We start from the raw sequence: 21,450 nt of genomic DNA, 5'->3' as shown, positions 1-21,450 counted from the left end.
TAACACCATGGTCATTTTTTCCAAAACAACAGAAACAGCACAGTAAATATATGAAAAAAGAAGAAAAAAAATTGTAAATAGTATTACAATGACATTGTATTAATGTCATGGTAAAAATAAAAACAGTAAATGTGTTCCCAAAATAAATAAATAGCCACAAAGCAAATGTTCCATGCTAATACTATGTAATATATTAAAAAAACATACAATAAAAACGTGCCTAAACAACAGCTATAGCATGTTTAATGTCCAAAATGTCTATGTTTTTGTCAAAAAAACATGAATAGCATGACAAATGTCTGTAAAAATGTAGTAATACCACGATAAATGCCAAACAAAATGTTAATACCGTTACCAAAAAAAAAGTTAAAAATTTAATAGCATGATAAAATGTCAAAAAACATGTTCAAAATAGCACGGAGGAGTATTTGTATGCAGAAATCTGTGCTCCAAAAAGTGAACTAAGAACATCTCTCTCTTTAAGAGCTTTGAATTCACTAGTGGAGGGACAGAGACAGGAAACCATGGAAACCAGAGGTTTTTGATAAATAGCTGAAGTGGGTCCCTACGTGTGTTTGCGTCCTGCGCTCTGTCACGTCTGCTATCTGTAAGTCCTGACGGTGCGTCTGTGCATGTTTATTTGTGTATTCACCTCAACTAATCTTCGACTTCGACAATCTACAGTAAAGGCAGATGTGCGAGCCGCAATAAACGCACTACTGGTTTTTCATTAGACATAAGATGTCGAGTAAAATGAAAATAAAATGTTTTAGCTTTTGAAAATAAACATGCTTCCTTAAAATCGAACTTCAAATGTTTTATTGCGTTGAACTGCAACACATTATGCAAAATAATTCAATGATACAAGCTGAGGAGGAAATAAGTAATTGTGAGATAAAGTAAAAAAAAAATCATATTCTGAAATATGTAAAGAAAATTGTTGCAATTGTGAGACAAAGTTACGATTGGGAGATATAAAGTCACATCGTGAAATATAGTTGCGATCATAAGAAATAGCATTACGATTTGCAGTTGCAACTTTATTTACAATATTAATTTATAAGGTTGAAATTGTGAGACGGCTGAAATTGTAAGACAAATTAACATTGTAAAATAAAAATGCAATTATGAAATATGAAGACTTGTGGTTGACCGATATAACATCAAAGCCGACATATTGGCCGATATTTGGCATTTTTCATATATTGGCATCGTTCAATACATTTTTTTGATTGGTCGATATGTTCGAGGCAGGGCTTTTATTTTATTTTTACTTTCTTTTTTATTTTAATTTTGACTGCAGTGAGAAAGGAAGCCCCTGGGCACACAGCGCTCAAACTCTCCCTCCTAGAACAGTTAAACAAAGCAATTAAAATGTTTACAAAAAAGCATTCTAATGATTGCTTTAATATTATTAGTAATAGAAAAGCAAACATTGTAATACTTTCTCGTTTGCCGCCAGCATTCAGCAAATACACATTTATATCATTTAAACAAATCTTTGAATGACTAATGAACATTTAAAACCTGCAAACTTAGTGGAATCCAGTTGAGATCTCGGGAAGTATCTTGATTGTGTGACCTCTGCGTAAATATTTATTTGTGAAAAATACTTTGTCTTACATGTTTATGTTACACATTTATATTTTAAAATATTTAAAAAATTATATTGGCCTAATATCGGCTATCAGCCACCCTGCTTTCTAAGATATCGGCATCGGCCTTCAGAAAAAACTATATCAGTTGACCACTAGACATAATTGTGAGATATATAGTCACATTGTCAAATATAAAAGTGCGCAGTTATGAGTAAGACAAAGTCACAATTGCAAGACATTGTGAAATATAAAGTTGCAATTAAATTATGAGACCACGTCAGAATTACAAGACAAAGGTGCACTGTGAACTAAGCAATTGAAACTGTGAAATCTAAAGACACAGGTCGCAATTACGAAAGATGAAATTAGGTTAAGATGAAAATAAGGTTGTAGTTGTAAGTTAATGGTACATTATGAATAAAAATGTTCAATTATGAAAAATAAAGTCGCATGGATTTTAAGTAATTTTGAGACATGTCAAAATTACAAGAACTAAGGTTTCAAGTACAAAACGGCAATATCGCTATCATTTATTTATTTATTTTTACACGTTCTTCTTTACATATTATAATTTCAGGTGAAGCCAAATGCAATTGTAGTCTGGGTAATATTTCCTTTAATCTCGCGTAGCATTGAGCGGTCAACGCTGTGCACACTGTGATGCGCTGCGTGTTTGTGTGTTTGTGCGTGATTGTTAGTACTGTTGCAGCGGCCACAGCGGGACGTCTGCCTCTCTGTCTGTCTGTCTCATATAATTGTTGTTCTTTAATTCGGTTAAACTCAGGACAAAGAAACCGCCGATCCATTCTGCTCTCTCGCTCCGTCATTATTCTATTCCCTCTTTTTACGTTCTTTTTGCCATCTAATTGGTGGACGGCGGCGCAGCTTAATGGAGGCAGACTCTGCTGAAAGCTTTTCACCGCTCACCCAATTAATCTCCCTCTCTCTTTCCCTCAAACACACATTCAAAAGTTTTCTCTCTGTTCTTTGTAACACACGAAGTCAGCCTGGGTGAATCACGCAGACCCTCTCCCGATAACTCCGCAGAATATTTCCGGTTTATGTATGACCCCGAAATCAAAAGAAACAAGAAATTAAGCATATTTTTAGGAGCATTAGGCTTTGCCATTATTTTCATGACATTCACAATTGGAGTTTTATGGCTTTTAGTCCATGTTTGTTAGTTTTAAAGCTGATCAATATGCTAGCATACTCTTAAATGCTAATAGAAATCCTCATTACTGAAATACAAAAACAGTCATAGGCTGCATTATTTAAATTATAAAGTTCGCATACATGATTGTATTATTTTTGTGCTTGATTTAATGTCAGACAATGATCCAGCCGAAAAAAAAAAAAAAATCAGACTAGTTAGACTAGCTAGTTTCCTGGTCTTAGCTGGTTTAGCTGCTCTTTCAGCCTGGTTATGCTTATCCATTAATAGGTCTCATAACCTGACCAGCCTAAAACCATCAAACTATACCAGTCAAGGCAGAAAAAGACACCTTAGGCTGGTTAAAGCAAGAGCCATTTTTACTGTAATACCGTACGTATAAATTCAGATTGTAAAATATAAAGAAATATGAGAAATAAAGTCACGATTGTAACAGTTATGAGAAATAAAGTTGCAATTGCAACATAAAAAGTGTAGTCAAGGCCAGAAAATAAGCTTTTTTATTTTAATACATTATAAATATTATCCTACAGTAATGTGAATTATTAATCAATCAAATTCATTTAAACTCAAAACAGTCATTAAATGTAATGAAAACATGACTCATTTTTACACAGATAATGCAAATTATGCAAAATAAATACCATACCAGGCTAAACATAAAAAAAACATAGTAATAGCACTGAAAATTAATACCCACTATTTATTATTGAATAGTAAATGTCACAGTAAATATGATAATATAATAAGTAAATATGACAATACAATTAAAAAGCCACATTGTGAAATCTAGATAAAGTCTAAATAAAGTCAAAATTGCCAGACAATGGAAATGGGCGGGAAAATGGTAACATCTTGGTTAATGCCTGAAAAACATGGTAATACTATGTTAAAAGTCACAAAAACATTATGGGAAATATACAAAACAACAGCAATAGCTTTGAGTTATTTTTGCGTAAAAACGGTATAAAAAAAGGTAATACAATGTTAAATGTAAAAAAATAGGATAATACCACTTGAAATGTCTCCCAAATGGTAGATAGACATAAAAAATCCATTATAATGGTCCTAAAACAAATTTTTGATTTTTTTTTTTTTTTTTGGTGAGATGCGAGTCAGAGCTGTTCTTGACAGGTTTGGTGATATTCACTCTCTATGTTTCTCTGTTGTTTTTCTTCTCTGTGACACACACACGTACGCTGTATAACAGATAGCTGTGCGTTTTATAAACGGAGGCCTCCTGCAGTCTCAGCTCCACACAGACGCTGACAAATAGATGCCTTTCTTGAAAAGCTGCGCGGAAAGAGTGTGTGTGTGTGTGTGTGTGTGTGTGTGTGTGTGTGTGTGTGTGCGTTTGCTGCAGTGAGGTGTGGAGAGGGAGGGAGAGAGGTGCTGGAGAGCTAGAGTGGGCCGTAATGGGTGTAATTTGAGTTAGAGAGAGAGAGAGAGAAAGAGAGCGAGAGAGAAAATAAAGAGCGTACCGATTAGGAGAGGAAGACGGGGTTCGCACGGGAATGAGAAATAGAAAAATGGCAGAACGCAAAAGCTTCTGAGAGCTTTGGTGAGAACGAAATGAGAGCAACGCAGAGGGGGAGAAATAGAGTCTGTCATTTTCCATGCCACAAATAATGAGCTTTCGACCAACAGAAACAGAGAAAATTTCTTGATGACATCATCCTGCACTACTCAGATTTTCGTCCAATTAAATGCTCTCTAGATGAGAACAGCCCACCCCATAATAAAACCTGCAACTGACTAAACTGTAGTAAATCATATTTAGTGACAGTGACATAATTAAAAAATATATATATTCAAGTAGAAAATACCACACCTAGCTTTGAAAAAAAAATTACGACATATTAACAAGATAACATTAATATATATGTCATTTTTTTAGGAAAAGAAATGCTGTAAAATTTGTGAACATTTAGGAATAGCCTACATAGAGATCAGCCTAATTTCATGGTGTGTGTCAAGATTTAAAGCATAAACCTCACAAGCGCTGGCTAATTCTTCCACAGCAGACCTTGTTATATCAGTCTAGGAACATGGAGAAATTTTCAATTTCAGGCACAAAAAAAGAAACAAAATTTGGAAATCATACATTTTTTCATGGTTATTTTAAAACCATATAGGAATCGGTTTTGTTCAAATCTGTATCTGCAAAATGCCTGTTAGGTATAGATGTTTATTCACCCTTGCTGGGTAATTATAAAAAGAAATAAAGAATAAATGAATGAATGGAAACCTTTTTATTTTGTTACAGTTTTTCGGCATCATTTCCAATCAAGCGTGAATGGATGAATAAATGAACGGATAGATAGTAGGGGTGGCACGGTACGCGCACCAAACGGAAGCGTGGCAAAGTTCAAGATATGCCTTTAAGTGACCAAGCAGACTAAAGCCTCGAACATTCGCCGGTAAAAAAAAAAAAAAAAGTCTGCAATTAAGTTTCTTAGAAAGAAAACTATCACCATTGAAATTTCCTCAGACACTCTGTTTTATATTTTCTATGTAACAGCACAAAGACAGACAATGAATGAAGACATTCACAAGTCCAACCCGTCCTTGAGGACGCAAGGTCTCGCTTGGCTTTCTACAAGCGCGCGCATGCGCGTGTGTGTGTGTGTGTGTGTGTGTGCCAGTGATGCTGGCTAGGTCGCGCTTTCTAGTGTGTGGCATTAACCTGATAACGTGTCTGGTCCGTCCCCACGGCAACAGACGCTGCTGTCCCTTTCCATCACCGGCACGGTGACCTTTACAGTGACCTGCCCCGGGACCGACACAGAGAGACAGAGAGAGAGAGACGGGCTACACACCTGCCCTCCGTCAGAACTCCGCATCTGCTGCCTTCAAAGCCGCGGTGATGCACGAGTGTGTGCGCCAGCTGCATTTGTGTGTACATGAAAAGAAACCCGATCGGAGATTCACATCAAACAGGCCTGCCTGAGAGCTGACCAAACACACACCGAGTAAATCTCCCAGACACTTATGATTTCTCTCTTCTCTGCTACACACTCCATTTCTCTTTGTCTGCTCGGGGTTAACGCTTTTATAGGCCGTTGTGAGCCGTTTGTTCGGCTTTTGTGTGTGTGCCGGCGCTGGAAGATCTCAGACCGCACACCCAAAGCGATAAATGGGAAACTTTTTGTCATTTTTAACGGAAACGCTAATGGTATTCGGTCTGTTGCTGAAAATGAGGCTAATAGGGATTAGAGGGGAAGAAAAGTGGAAGAAATAAAGTTTTAAAAGAGAAAATGTGAGCAAGGATTTGGAGAGCAAGGCTGGAGATTGCAAGTGTAGTCCGGTGGAATAATTCATGAGATGTTCTTGGTTAAACCAGGTGGCCAGACTTCGAGACCGCAGGACAAAAAGAAAAAAAAAAAAACAATGTTCTTTAACAATGTTCTGTCATGACAGCTCTCAGAGGGATTGGCATTGTAATGCACATGACAGTCTTAATGTGTTTGGTCTTGGCAAAAATAGATCTGCCACAGTGCTGCTGATGAGTACCAAGATTTGCTAGTGCTAATACATCCATGACATGCTGCTGTTAGCATGTAAGAAATACTGCTACTGCACATATAACATATGAAATAACCCCCCTATATAGCATGAACAAGCAGTCCGTCACAGATCTATACAGGTGGAGCTGGGGATGGGGGAGGCTTTCTGTCCCAGTATTTGAATGTTGAGCTGCAAGCTCATCGGCTGAGGATACGAAAAGGACCAATCAGCTAATATGCCAATGATGTCAATAGTTCAGACTGAGTTAGACTGAGAAAGACTGCGCCATCTGGAGTTTAACCGCCAGAATTTTGTTTTTTTTATAGCCATTTGATAAAAACTGCACAAGAAATCTAAAAGAACTAAAAATGCTAAACTAAAATAACATTGTATTACATTTATTAATGTTTTGAATTAGCAGTATACAAATACAAAAATAATTACAGTCATAATTCAAAAATTATAGCAGAATTATAGTATTTATCAATATTTTGAATTACATTTTTATTTTAAGTTAAACTGTATTTTGTCATTTTAAAATATTTCAGTACTTAGAATTTAAACTTATTTTGATTAGTTGCCACGGCAATATTTACTGTTTTTTATAATTCGATTTATTTTTTAAATTGCCAAAAAACATTTTCAACAGTTTTATTAAACAATAACAACACTTGTTGCTTCTTTGACAGAAAGAGCTAAAATATAGATCAGATGTTGCGTTGACGGAACAAAATCTAGGGTGCTTAAACAACACAGTTTACGCTGCGAGAGAATCTACCAAACCCCTGGTTTGAAAATGGATGGACGGTCCATTGCATGAATGTAAAAGAAAAATGCGTTGGCCAACATGTCAAAATCATGCAATTGTGAAAATTGCGAATTTCGAATGAAAACACGCCAACGGGGATTGAAAAAAGGTGCAGTTCAATCCAATCTGCCGGATTCCCACTTGATTTCAACCTGACCCAGGTCTCAAAACGCATCTCATCCGTCTGTCAGAGCTTTCTCCGGTGCCTAACCCGGCTAATACGCCGCTGCACAGGGAGAGAGAGGGAGCTATTATTCCTGGCTGCCTCATTTCCAAGTCCAATTTCTAAGAATGGAGCGATTGAGTGACGCCAACCGAAAGGCCCTTCACCTCCTCTCTCTCCCTCCCTCCCTCTCTTCCTCCCTGCCGCAGGAAGTCGGGTGTGTAGAGAGCATCCTGCAGTCGATAGGGGTATCGATCCCACTCGGGTTTGGTAAAGTGATAGATAAAGAAACGAGTGGAGTGACAGAGCGAGGAGAATCATTTAACCCCGCGGGGGGAGTGAAGGAGGGACAGTAATGACAGCGTTTTCCAGGAGCTTATCTTCGCAGAAAGAGAGGGAACGCAAACACAGCCGTCGCCGCGGCGCACAGAAGAGAGGGAAGAAAAGAGATAAGGAGAGAGAGAGAGAGAGAGAGAGAGAGAGAGAGAGAGAGAGAGAGAGAGAGAGAGATGGAGAGAGACGTGCCTCATTTTCTAAGAAGTGATTTGAATAATGAGGAAGTGTAATTTTCTCTCTTTCTCGTCTGTGGTCGCGGGTCTCTAATTGCTCAGGCTGAATGTAGAGTGGGCTCGTAGTCTGTGATCTGGCTCTCCTGTTCTCATATAATCGCACACGTTTTTCCCCTGTCGCGTCTTTTCTCCCCGCTTCTTTATGCCTTTTTCTCTCGCTCGTGGTCTCTGAATCTTTTCTTTCCTGACATTTTCTGTCTCGCCTCACAAATTTCAAAGCCGGGCGGCCCATTTCAGACTTTCCCGTCTCTCTTGATGTTTCCGTCTTGCGCTTTTCCCCGCTTATGATGACCGAATGCACCAGCGTTGGTGAAGCTACGTTCAAACTAGCTTCCGAAACTACTTATCATTTACAGTCAAGCTTTGAAAAGGCACTTGGCGACACTACAAGAACTAACAAAAAGTAGCTAAAACCAGCTATCTGATTATATAATTGAATTCTGCAGATGAATCAGATCTTGATTAATCTGGCACAAAAACAATGGAGATCTTTATAAGGCTGATGAAAACTCGAACAAATTGAGCAAACAAAATCTACGCTAAATATGACTAATAAAAGCAGAAAACAACATTTTGCTGCAATAAACTTCGCTTTAAAAGGATAAGACAGTGAATAATTATATTAGGTTAATGAAAACTTTTCAAGATTTATTCTAAATATGACTAATAAAACCAGGATAAAACACCATTTTTCTGAAATAAATCTCAAAAAGGAAAACAATTAAAACATTTGATGAAAACTCAATTGAAGTAGAAGAAAAAAGCACTTCCTTTCCCTGAAAACAATTTGATGAAAACGAATTAAGCCAATAAAGCAAATGCTAAATATGATGACGTTAACATTTTGTTACAGTAAACTGCACGAAAGCCAAGCTGATATATATATACACATACATACACACACACTGAAAATGACAGTAATGGTTGCTGAAATTTCAGCTTTGCACCACAGAAATAAATAACATTTTGTTAAAAATTCACGGTAGCAGCAATTCTTTACTGAAACAGTAGTCAGTCAGAATAATATTTCTTAACGTACATATTGCACTAGGAAAGGTAAATATGTTCACGGATGCCGATCAGCGATAGGGACAAGTAATGTTTGTATTCACCTGCTTTGCTGCAACAGGTCGAAAGCCAAACCGTGCGCTCAAATTACTTAATATGTGTGTGTGGACGTATGCACCTCTTTGAATGGAGGTGTGTGTGTCCAGGCCGTAGAGTGCTACTCCTGAGTGGCAAATACAATAATTGTATGTTACGCCGGAGCAAAGCAATCAGACATGAATGAAGAAATTAATTGGCCGATCTCTGGAGTCTAAAATAGAGTCCCTCCCTCCCCGACACGCACACACATACACACTCTAATCAGCCGTGGCTGACAGCCCCTCCCCGTGAGTGCTAGCGGGCAGAGGATCAGAGAGGGGCATTATGGGAGATGAAAGAGGTGCGTCGGCCGTTGCAGAGGTTGCCGGGGTGTGTTACGCACCATGAACTCGCCAGGCAAGAGCAGAAAGAACTAGCACACACACATAAAAGATCTCTCACACACATTCTCGTACTCTGGATTCACTAGGTAAAACGTGCATTTGGACAATGCGTAGAGCTTTGATGAATATAGTTGTTTCTAGCACTAAAGGCATAAAAATTAAACAGTAAAAATTACTTATGTTTATCATGTATAAGCAGTTAAAAAAAGAACTATAGTAAACCGTTCACATACATTTTCATACATAGGATGCGCTAGCTACAAATGCATTTAGGTACTAAAACTAACCTAAGTAACAATATACATATAATGCTAGTTTTGTTGATTATAGTACAATTTGAAAAAAAAAACAACTAAATAAAGTATGTTTACTTTCATACACCGAATGCCCTAGTAAAAAATAAACTTGCAGTCACAATATACATACAATAGTTAGTTATATATTATAATATATTAAACTGGATATATATGTTTTTGTAATTTTTAAAACACAACTGTGGAACACATGTTCAATACGTTGATATTTCTGTTTCAAATAAATCTATACACTATCGTTGCGCTAGCTGCAAGTAAGCTTACAGTAACATTTTCATTTACTGTAATCCACTATTTATATATATACACGTTTTCATAATTTTTTACAAATCTAGTGTGGCAATGTAAATTGATTTATGTGGTTTTTTTTGAGTCTGTGGTGCACAAGCCATGTGGGCTCAAGCAAGGCTGAATACAATCATCTAAGTACAATTGTGCTACCTACAAATAAACTTACACTAACAATAATCATACGCTTGATTTGTTATATAGTTTTTTTACAATATAATTTGTACAAAAACAGCTAAAGTAAAAATACTTACTTTTTGATATATTGGATGCACTACCTAGATATAAACGCACAGTTGTAATATACGTACAATTGTTAGCTTTAAGTTATCGTGAACTGCAAAACATTACATTTACGTTTTTTGGACATGAACTGTTCAAACAGGATGCAAACGATCACTTGTTTTTTTTTTTACACTGGTTGCTACAAATGAACTTACAGTAAAATACCTACGACTGCTAGCTTTGTGCAAACATAACTAGTACACATACAATCACATGCAATGTGCAAAAAAAAAAGTGCAATAAATAATACATAAAACCACTAGCTTTGTTATATATAGTTAATGACAGTACGGTCAAGATAACACAACAGAAAATATAAGCAAAAAAAGTGTAAATGTTGTATAAATTGCACACCGCTCTAAACAAGCAGTAAAAAAAAAACACACAAAAAAAGCAAAAAATCGGTGAAATTTTACAATTCACAATGTTGTGTTGGATGAAACTGTCCAATTAACAAAGATATAAGAATAAATAAACGGAAATCTAAAAATGTAAAAATCTAAGCATACAAGAAACATAACACAAGTTGGGTTTTATGTTTATGATACATAAATGAACACAACAGTCACGCCCACTCAGCCAGGTAATTTCCTATTCGACGGTTGAAGCGTTTAAGCCCCTGTGTGGCAGCGCGATGACTCATATTCAATTTACCTTCTAATTGCCCCGACTGCCGCCCCAACCCCCTTCCCTCCCTCCATCTACGCCGCATTACTGTTGGCGTAACCAGACTGTTTAATGAACGCACCTTCTCCCCAGGGGCATGTGCGCATATGTGTGTGTGTACGCGGTTCTCGGAGGCGGTATTCAGAGGTGAAGGGGTCATACAAATGGTTTGTGTTTCTTGCGATGCGGAGGCTCGTCTCCGACAGGCCCGCTCACTCGTGCATGCCAAATGCATGCGAATGCCGACTGATAATCTCAGCCGTGTGATGTGGGAACGACACTTTGCGACTTTAAACGCAGATCTGAGCCCAGGTGTTCCGTGCACGGCATAAACACTTTCGTGATTCCGAGCTTTCATCCTGGATGGAAAGAGGAGAGAGACAGAGGGTGGGGGGGGGGATACGCAGGAAGGAGGATGGACAGGAACGGCGGGGAGAAAGAAGAGGAAGATAGAACAGGATCCGCGCGTCGGGGGAAAGAAACGCCTGCGGATCGCATTGTCTGCCGTGCTGAAATTACCAGCTCTGCCTCTCTCAAAAACATCCCAGCGGGAAACCGCCTAGAAGAGAGAGAAAGACATGGGGAAGTAGAAGAAAAAAGCACTTCCTTTCCCCGAAAGAACATTTTTAAAAGAGCATTTGCGTGACTTCATTAGTTTGTAGCGCAACAAGGAGGAACGTTTTGCATTTGTTTACGGGGTAAACAAGAGAGAGAGACCTTTCCAAATGTTTAGCGTGCACGAACACGGAATCTCAATTAGCGAGAGCATCTCGCGCGTCGAGCAAGACGGCAGGCCCTCTGCACGTGCCGAATCGATCAATTAATTAGCCGGCGGTGTGCGGATGCGCCGGAGGTCTTCAATCAAAAGCAGGCACACATGCGCCTGCGAAAAAAAAAAAAAAAAAGAACGACGGAACCGGCAATCTCTCTCTCGCTCCCGTCCGTGCGGCACAAGGGCCCCCTGGACGGCATATTATTCATCCGACAGACAAGCGAGAGAGAGCGAGCGCGCAATAAAAGCACGTCCTCGCAGGCGCACGCTGACTCAGGAGCTGCATATATCAAAATAAGAGGAAAAAGCGGAATTATCCGGTGTGCTGCGGAGAACGTGGAAGGAATACAAATACCACGCGCGCGCACGCACACGCTCAATCTTCGTTCTTCGCGCACGCTGCTTTCCGTCGGAAGCCTGTCTCTCTCTCTGCGGTGGGTTCGGCACAGAACGGTTTCCTCTTTAGAAACAGACTGTGGGCAATTTCCTGCACTGATTAGTCAGATTACATGCATTAGACAAGTGAAGTATTTAAATAGCAATAAAATAACAGGAAAAGAGGCTTGAGACTCAGGGAGATCACCACACACTGTCTGTCTCTCGCTCGCTCTGCCGCGGTCTCGCGCTTTCTGTGATGCGATACACACACACACACACACACACATACGCATGGTGGAAAATTAATTCAGGCACTGAAGGGAAGCGCTGTCTGTGAATACTAATGCCAGCGTGCTGAAAGACCCCAGCAGCGCAGCACTCACGCACACACACAGAACTTGTGACGCTCTTTAAGTGTGTGTGCGTGCATGCTGGACAGGTGAATTGTGGGTATATGTGCACGTTAGACAGGTAAAGCGTGTGTGATAGACGGGAAAGTTTGTGTGTTGTTGGACAAGTGAATTGCGAGGTGCGTGTTAGACAGGTAAAGTGTCTCTATATACGTGCTAGTAGGTGATCCATAGAAGACAATACAAATGTGTGTAGCCTACATGAAATGTGTATGTTTTTGTAAATCAGAAATGTGTGCGTATTGATCAAATCTGTCTATTTCTTGGCATTACTCACTGTGTGAGTTAGACAAGCGTAAATGCACGCATTAAATGTGCTCGTGTCCGTGCTTCAGTGCGTTAGACAGGTAAAGTATGTTTGTGTGTGCGCTCAAGTCTTTTAGAAAGGTGTGCATGTGCGTGTCTGCGTTTTGCTCTTAACTGCTCTTTAATATCCTCCGTCTCGAGCTCCCTAACGAGCCTCTAACGATCCGCGCGTCATTATGGCTCCGCTCTTCCGTTCCCGTTAATATTTACCGGCCACACACACACATAAGCGAGTGCGCTGCGCGGCTCATCTGCATGCTAAAGGTCACGCGGCTGCTGCAGTAATTGGCCTCTGTCGCTCAGAGCGACGGCGACGGAACAAACGAATGTCAGATATTCCTGCCGCGCGCGGGAGTCGGCCATCTTACCGCTGTTTGTTTTCGCGGTTGTCGGGTCGTTAGTTGGCGTACGAGTAAACACGGCAGAGGACACATAGAGAGAAAATTGTGACGCAACCACAACTTAAAATAATTCATATCTTAACTTCATAAAAAGTACTTCTGTCATCTGCGCAGTGGTGGATTGTAATGTTTGACATTATTCCATAATAATTGCGTTGCTTGCAGAGTTGTGTGTGTAATCTTGCTCCCAAATATGAGGAATGTTCAGGTAATATCGCTCGTGGAAAAGTTTACATAAGAAACAGAGCTTAAAATATACATTTTATAAAATTAAAATGTGATGTCTTTATGGGGTCTTTAGAATTATTATTATTCATTTTTTGTGATAGCTAATAATGGAGTAGAATGTTAAAAGCATTGTTTAATATGATGGATTCAGCTCATTTACAAAAACTCAAAGTAGTTTTAAGAGACAAATCAAGTAGAAATTGCATGTTTTACCAATTTCTATTGCAATAGGTAGAAATGACAATAAAAGGGACATGGATGCTGGCCAATACATTATGAAATAAAATGGTGTAGTATATGAACATAATGGGAGAAGGCAAGATTTGCCAATTGTGAACAAAGCATGACTTTTTGCTGCGTGAGAATTTCAAACAGGCAGATACGGTTGTGCTTTCGGAAATCCAATACACTATATTAATCGAAAAAACTAATGGCAGTTCCTGATCTGGATACACTAAAAGTTTTAGTAGCCCCACAAGAGACCCCACAGGGAATCAACCTACAGAGGTTAGGAATATAGCATAATACTTTTGTATTTACATAACAAAATTATACCGCCTTTTATGTTTAGCTTTTTTCCACGATGACGATTTAAGATTGTGCCACTGTTTTTTATATGGAATAAAATTTTTATTAAAATTTTTACAATATTTCATTCCTGTAAAACATTACACAGCAGTAGGTCTAATGTAATAAGCGGGCTGGAAATTATACAGTTACTCACACATGCAGTATTTAATCTTTCTATACTATGTGTGTGTGAACACACAGGTGGTTCAGCGGAGTTTTATGTAACTCGCTCTTTCTTATCTACAGAGAGGCCACATTTCCACCAGTAAATCTTAATTATTGAGATTTGGTTACCAGGTCTTCTACATGTTTTCCATGAAGCATTACAAACTGTCAGTAAGGCCTACAGCAAACGCAGCAGCGAATCCAGAACTCTTGTTATGAATATGAAGTCGCTACTCTCGTTTAAAGTGAAACTTCTACAGTCATTTTAATCTAAAGGGATTTTTACCCTTTTGTGGTATAGGTAACGTATGAAATCACAACCACTAGCATATTATCCACAATAATTACTCAACTGAAGGTCAACGTGTGCTGATAGAAATCAGATTTACCATGAAAAGTGCATGACATAAAAAACAAAACCATCTACATACCAGCCTCTGAGATGCTACACAAATCCATCAAAATGAAAAACAGCGCATATCCTTCCAAATCCTTCACATTTTACCCCTCAGACTCAAGGAATTGAGATGATGATCCCAAGATGATTGAGAACAGGAGACATTACTCATCCATACTCATGAACCGCATGAGTTAAACCTTTCCGACAAGCGGCACGAAGTAATGACCTCATGTAGAAGGTAAAATTACAAACTTTGACAGCGTTTAATCAGGTCCAGCAAGATGCTGTCATTACCTGGGACTGTGGCCGGATCCATGCAGTGAATGACCTCGCTGAGTTCCTCGGAGGTCGACTTTCTGTCTGTTTTGTCGATATTGAGCAAGATCTTGAAGGTGTCAAGGGTTGAGTTGATGGCAGCACGTTCTCTGGCATCCTGAACAGAATGACATTGCCAAGGCCGCATTGTAACTGATAGTTGCTAGGTACTTCATCATTGGACCAGCTTACAGCACGGGCCCTTCTTAGACAGTCTGTGGGTTGATGAAATGTGTAATTTACATACAACATACAATTCTGGAAATGTTGGGATGGTTTTTTTGTTGTTGTTGTTGTTGTTTTTAATAAAATGAAAACTAAAATAATTCTAAATCACATTAACCAATATTTTATGCCCAATAAAACAAAACCAAGCAAATCTTTAAACTGTGCAATTTTACACACAAAATGAGCTCATTTTAAGTTTGATTCCTGCTACCTTTTTTAAAAATAGTTGGGACAGGGACGTATTTACAGTGGTGTAGAATCTCCTCTTCTTTTCAAAACAGTTTGAAGTTATCTGGGCATCAAGGTAATGAGTTACTAGAGATTTGGTGTCGAAATTAAGACCAATTCAGACTCAGATCGGACTCTTCTACTACAAAGCCATGCTCTTGTAATTGCTGCAGTATGTGGTTTGCATTGTCCTGCTGTAATACACAAGGCCTTCCCTGAAATAGACGTCATCTGGAGGGAAGCATATGTTGCTCTAAAACCTCATAGTCATAGTGCCTTCCCATACAAGCTGTCCATACTGTATGCACTTATGCAACCCTATATCCTCAGAGATGCTGGATTTTGACTTGAACGCTGATCTGGATTTGGACTCGTCGGACCATAGAATACTTTTCCATAAACAGTCTATTTTAAATGAGCTTTGGCCAGGCTCCCTTTTTGCATGATAAAGCTGTAGTTAGCATCTGCAAGTCTTCGGCCTTGTCCGTTATGCACAAAGATTTCTCCAGGTTCTCTAAAACTTGATGATATGCACAGTAGATAATGAGATTTGTAAAGCCTTTAAAAACAACATTCTTCAATGTCAAATTGCAAAGTATTCCACAATCTTTTTACGCACTCTTTCACAGATTGTCTCACTGAAAAAAATGGCTTATCTTAGCATTTTGGTCTTGTTTCTAGTCAAAATAACTAAAAAGGAGGAAAAATCTAAATTAAGCTTATTTTGCTTAAAATAAATAAAATATTCTTAAAACAAGTATTTTACTTGTATTTTACACTGGCAAAAGATTTTACTTATTTTAAGAAAAATGCTCTTAATTTCCTTAATTTTTTTTTCTAGTTTAAAGTATCTTGATTTACGATTTTTTATATATTTTGAGTAGAAACAAGAAAAAAAATGTAAAAAAAAAAAAAGTCGTTTTTTGCTTTACTTCTGAGACTCTGCCTGTCTAATACTTCCGTTTTATAGTTAATCATGTTACAGACTAAGCACCTTAATTTGTTGCTAGATGTTCTCCCAGCTGAATCTTTAAAAAATGTCTTGCTTTTTCAGCCCTTTTTGCCCCCTTGCCATTTTTTTTTAATTTAAAATAATTTTTAAAATGAGCTAATTAAGTGAAAAAAAAGTGTACAAATTTTCCAATTTAAAAATTTGTTATGTTCTATATGTCCTATTGTGAATAAAATACTGGCTCATGTGATTTGAAACTCTTTTAGTTTTGATTTTATTCAAATTGAATGTCCCAACTTTTAATAAGTACATGCATTTATCTACAGTGATTAATAAAAAAATTTTTGTAAAACCTGATGTCATGTGTAAACACTTGTAAACATGTATATATTTCTAAAGTAGACTATATCTGACAAGTACACTCTTATAAACACATAGATGCTTAAAAGGTTCTTCACAGTGATGCCACCGAAGAACTGTTTTTAGTTCCACAAAGAAACATTTAGTCAAAGGTTAGTTGAAGAACCATCTATTTATAATCTGAAGAACCTTCTTTCGCCACAAGGAACTTTTTTGTGAAACAAAAAACTTCTACAGAAGTTAAAGGTTCCTGTTTAAAAATGTTATCATCCATTATGATCTTTTTGGAAACAAGTTAATAGATGTCTACAACAGAAAACATCATAAAACATAAAATCACTCTTTAAAAATAGCGCAAAATATTTTTTCCATTCTGTCATGGTTTTAAATCCAAAATCATTTTTGAGAACCATTGTTTTTTCTACTAAAAAAGACCTCTGAGGAACTTTCCAGCGAAAGTCGGAAGATACTGCAAATGCACTTATGTGATTAAGACCACACCGTCACATTTTGCACACTAAGCTCTGACTAATGATTGTATTGTCAAAAACGTTTTTGCAGCATATCTGCAACTACAAAAATGTGTTGTAATCTCAAAATCATGCAAGAAAATGTCAAAAACCAATATATATAAAACAGTTTTGCTTACAGGCTCTCAACTTATATTAACTTGTGTAACTTACGGTGGTGCATGAAGACATTCAATGTATATAGACCTATGTATGTGACTGTGTGACTATGCAACTTTACATTGTAAGTGTGTAACGATATAGGTCCAACAAGACATTCACAGGCCTTTCCTGTCAAAACAAACCCTCTTTCCTCTCCTCTCCCTGCGAAAGCGGAAAAAAACTCTGTTGGGATTTAAAGTGTGAAAATAGCGATTGCACTCTTTTGGGAGCATTAGCGACTTGCGCACAATTGCAGATTGCACGCTTCCCACCCAAAACAGGGCAACATACGCTGCTGTGGTTGCTAGTTATCGTTCTTGGGAACGGGCCTTGTGTGTTTTTCCTTGAAATTCATGAAAAATAACCTGAAATATTCTGACCTGTGAGTGTCCGTTTTTGTGTATTTGTGCTGTTAAAACACACACACACACCAACCGGGCCGATGTTGCCCAGTGACTTTGCTCTCGCCTGACAGTCTGTCTCCCTCCCTCTCTCCACTCTTCCCCGCTCTACTTCCCTCTCCGGCTTGCGGCAGTCTTTCATTCCGCTAACTGCCTCTCTCTCTCTCTCTCTCCTCTCAGACTGATACGAGGCCGAGAGGGTAAGTGTGACGTACATTGGCAGCGTTCGCAGGCTGCCTCGCATACACACACACACACACACACACACACACACACGCACGCACGCACGTTGAGCGTGACGTGCGCTGGCAGAATTTGCAGCCTGCCTCCTCGCTTATCAGAGCTGTCAATCAGGGGCTGGTGACAGCGCCTGGCAGGCAGCGCCACGGGGAGCCCGACACGCAAATACACACACAAACGCTTGTTCCCAGCTGATCAACACTCGCGCTTCCCCTACAGACACGGGCGCGCACACACATATACGCACTGTAATGTACATACTCTTAGCGTTTGCATGACAAGAAGTGCTTTTTACTAAACGCACGCTGTACGTTCATTTATAATGTCTGATATTGGGCGGAGAAAAAACAAATGAAGCAATATATGCAATAAATAATATATATTTAAATAATAATATAATTTTTAAATAATAGAAATTTATAAGAAGTTGAAATTAAATAAATTATATATTATTATATTTAGTTTAAAATGCTTTTTTTATTTTGGAAACAATCATGATTTTAGCTATTCTATTTGTTGCCACTAGGGTTTATTTATTTATCTATTAATTTTTTACAATAAACTTTTGTCACACACACACACAATATTGCTTTGTTTTTCTGTTATATGTTATATTATAATAATATTTGTTCATATATCTAATAAAGTTAAGTTTGGAAACCATCTTTTTTTTCTAGCAATTACTTTCAATGATTACAATTCTTTTGAACATTACATACCTTGATAATAACAATAATTTTATCTGGCTTAGAATAAACATGCAAAATCTATGTCTTTCTCTCTCTGTTTATTTGTATCTATATATCTACGGCTGTCTTTCTGTCATATATGTTCTAATATAGTATAGCTAAAAATATAAAAGGGTTTCTTGCGGTACACCTGTTTGGAAACAATCATAATTTTAGCAATTCCATTTGTAGTTTACATTAATTAAAAGGTTATAATAACTTTGACTGTTTTAGAGTAAATACTCTTACTGAAATGATCGTATGTGGTCACCAGCAACACGCTGCAGACATGGTCCGTAGAAAATAACTTGGAATATTCCTTGGTCAGTTTGATGGGAATGTGTGGTTTTATGAGGTAGTTTTGGTCTGGCTGGTAAACACGAGTAGGAAAACACACAGACATAAACACGTTCTTGTGCCGCTGCATGCATGTTCTGCCAGAGAAAACCTGGAGTAAACAAAGGTACTTGAGCAAACAAATTCTGAAGTCTCGGCCGCTCCGCATGAGCTGAAACACACATTTATTTGAAATGGTCTCGGGTTAGTCTTTGTGCTATGCTTTAGCTAAATGGGCTTCAACAGACAACTTACTTTGTTTTGACAGTTCCTCTGTCAAACTTTGGAGTCGCTTTGGGAAAACCAAAAGCCTAGTGTGTGTACGTTGATATCTTAAGAGTTGAAACCATGTGCTTGCTTCAACGACAACAATCAGAAAGGTTCCCTTTGTGTTAGAAACTAATATTTTTTCCTATTAAATAAGCCACTTGAGTGAAGTCACAGCGTTAAGTGTCTTATTATTTATAATATATATATATATATATATATATATATATATATATATATATATATATATAACAATTAATGCATTGCTGTTATTATTATCAATAAATTTAATTTTATTTTTTCCAAAAAAATCTATTTTTCAATCACAACAATAATAGTGTCAGTATTTAGATGAGTCAGTATTCATGATAGCCTCATCAAATTTAATTTTAAAGCAGTAGCTATCAGTTTTTATAAATATATAGACTTGAGTTTGATCTCAGCAGGACAGGTCTTTTTATTTGTCCATGAGCAAACCAGAAGGTCGTTTCTGGTTCAGAGAGCTGTAAGATCTGACCAAACACTCCTTGAAGTCTGGTTGTATTAATCGATTGTCTTAAAATGTCAATGTCTTCCGGCCAAAGATGACTCAAACGCTAACGTCTCATCCTTGATTTCTATCTAGCTAAGGTTGGGGAGTAAGCAGCTGTCTTTCGGTACAGAATGAACTATTAAGTGCCATCCACTTTAAGGTGGATTCTAAGAAAATAGACAATAGAAAGCTAAAAATGGGGGGGGACTGCAGGGAGAAACCAAGACAAAGTCATTTTCAACAACCCTTCAAAATGCAACATTTGAGTGCAGGTTACAGTCTGTTACGTCATTGTTCAGCTTTCAAGTTAGAGGAAATGTAGTTCGGTTCTGAAAATGGTTCACGCTGTCATGGCTCATCACCACGTTGCATACGCTAGCACTAGCATGTCTTGATGCTCATTCAGAGACACCTGAAACAGACGAAAGTCAAGGTCACGTGCCGCATCTTGACTCCCAACTCCTTTAAGACATGTAAAACACATCATCACAGTCTTTCCTCACACCACAGGACACCAGGACGCATTCTTAGCTCAAATATTCCCACTGAAGGCATGTGGAAAATCCATCTGGAAAAGTCACACTTTTCAGACAATTGTTGATTTTTTTTTTTCCCCCCCTCTGCAATTTAAACCTGTTTGCTATTGCGCTGTCATTTTTTTCATTCCTCTCACCTACTATCGTCTTTCGGACCTCATCAATCCTTCCTTTCCTTTCTCTCCGCTGGATGTCTCCGCTGGTGAAACAAGCGGATTCCATGAACAGCTTGATGAACAACCTCAAAGGTTTTTCCCCCAGCCGACGCTAGTGTTTCCCAGCCTTTTCAGGAAACACACACACACACACATAGTGGCGTTTCCTCTCCCCGGCCCACAGTCGCCTACGCTCTGCCAGCAGACCTGCCGTGACCATGATGTCATTATTTCCCCCAAAGCGCGGCCGTATGCTTGCGAGCGTGTGGCTGTTTATCGGAAAATTCTGTCTGGGGGCTTTCACGGAACATCTGAGCTTACCACGGTCTCGACGCGTGTGCATGTGTGTATAATCGGCATAAAAATGTCTGGTTTTCTTATTCTGTTGTTTGTGGGCAAACAAACAGCGACTCTCGTACATTTTTGAGGCGAATAAATGTACTGGATGGAGCCCAGTATCCATTGTTTCACCACACTGCCATATTCAAGTATTCAATGTGAACGAAAAGAGTTCCTGCAAGTTTTTAATTTAGAGTATTTATCTACTTTAGATAACCTACCACAAGACGTTACGCAAAACACACAGTTCAGAGTTGTACACGTCATTTGATCAATTGTATAATAATATCATTTTACAAAAATTTGATGATGTGTTAATGTCGTTTACATAGAAAACGTAAATATAAATGTAATAAATAAATAAGTAAATCATAGTAAATATTTTTGTTGTTTTGTTGGTTCATTCGAGTTTCTGTTTGTTTATGTAATTTGCACAGAAAATACATTTTTGTAGCAAACATATGAACTTTACAAATTCTTTGTAATTCAAAAATACACTACATTTCCATGAGAGCTACGGGTTTTTAAATGCCCCTATTATTGATAGCTTTTTGTAAATGTAAAGTTTGCAAAGTATTAAAGTTGAAAGTGCATCAACTTTAAAATAAGGATTTGACTCTGAAGTGCTTAAACTTAACTTAAATCACTTAAAGTCGTTTAAAATTCGAAA

The 21,450-nt window shown here is 38.0% G+C and overlaps 1 long non-coding RNA gene across 1 annotated transcript in view; it reads right to left on the bottom strand.

Moving 5' to 3' along the window:
• Positions 1–21,450, bottom strand: part of LOC122327601 — a 45,675-nt gene that overhangs the window by 17,832 nt on the left and 6,393 nt on the right. The window lies entirely within an intron of this gene.

Source organism: Puntigrus tetrazona, chromosome 22, assembly GCF_018831695.1.
Source record: "Puntigrus tetrazona isolate hp1 chromosome 22, ASM1883169v1, whole genome shotgun sequence".
NCBI classification, from domain to species: Eukaryota; Metazoa; Chordata; class Actinopteri; order Cypriniformes; family Cyprinidae; genus Puntigrus; species Puntigrus tetrazona.
The sequence above is the reverse complement of the archived record's forward strand: the minus strand, read 5'-3'. Positions and strand labels throughout refer to the sequence as shown.